Here is a 991-nt window from a genome sequence, read left to right as displayed (position 1 = left end):
TCGTAACCATGTGTCCTAGCGTGATGATTAAGACAGTTTTGGAAAGGCATTGAAGTGGTCTACAAGATCTGTACATAGGTTTAAAGATTGGACTTATTGGTAGTCTAGTAAATGGCCTCTGAATGCATTGTACTCGGGAAAACCTGTCAATTAGAGCATGTGTATAAAGGGTAATATGACCCATTATGAAACTTTTTCATCGCCAAGATCCTTGTTATTGTGTCCCAGGGCTTTGGTTTGCTTATTCATGAAGCCCCAATGACATAAGAACGATAATGGATGACCTTGCATTTTCGTCAAAATTTCAAGCATGGCCATGGGGACGGGTGAGAAAGCTCAAGTGATGTAGTTGAATGTTCCTTCAAATGGCCATAACTTCGTAACCATGTGTCCTAGCGTGATGATTAAGACAGTTTTGGAAAGGCATTGAAGTGGTCTACAAGATCTGTACATAGGTTTAAAGATTGGACTTATTGGTAGTCTAGTAAATGCCCTCTGAATGCATTGTACTCGGGAAAACCTGTCAATTAGAGCATGTGTATAAAGGGTAATATGACCCATTATGAAACTTTTTCATCGCCAAGATCCTTGTTATTGTGTCCCAGGGCTTTGGTTTGCTTATTCATGAAGCCCCAATGACATAAGAACGATAATGGATGACCTTGCATTTTCGTCAAAATTTCAAGCATGGCCATGGGGACGGGTGAGAAAGCTCAAGTGATGTAGTTGAATGTTCCTTCAAATGGCCATAACTTCGTAACCATGTGTCCTAGCGTGATGATTAAGACAGTTTTGGAAAGGCATTGAAGTGGTCTACAAGATCTGTACATAGGTTTAAAGATTGGACTTATTGGTAGTCTAGTAAATGCCCTCTGAATGCATTGTACTCGGGAAAACCTGTCAATTAGAGCATGTGTATAAAGGGTAATATGACCCATTATGAAACTTTTTCATCGCCAAGATCCTTGTTATTGTGTCCCAGGGCTTTGGT

This window comes from Anopheles merus, unplaced genomic scaffold, assembly GCF_017562075.2.
Source record: "Anopheles merus strain MAF unplaced genomic scaffold, AmerM5.1 LNR4000298, whole genome shotgun sequence".
NCBI lineage: Eukaryota > Metazoa > Arthropoda > Insecta > Diptera > Culicidae > Anopheles > Anopheles merus.
Note: the sequence above shows the minus strand (reverse complement) of the source record.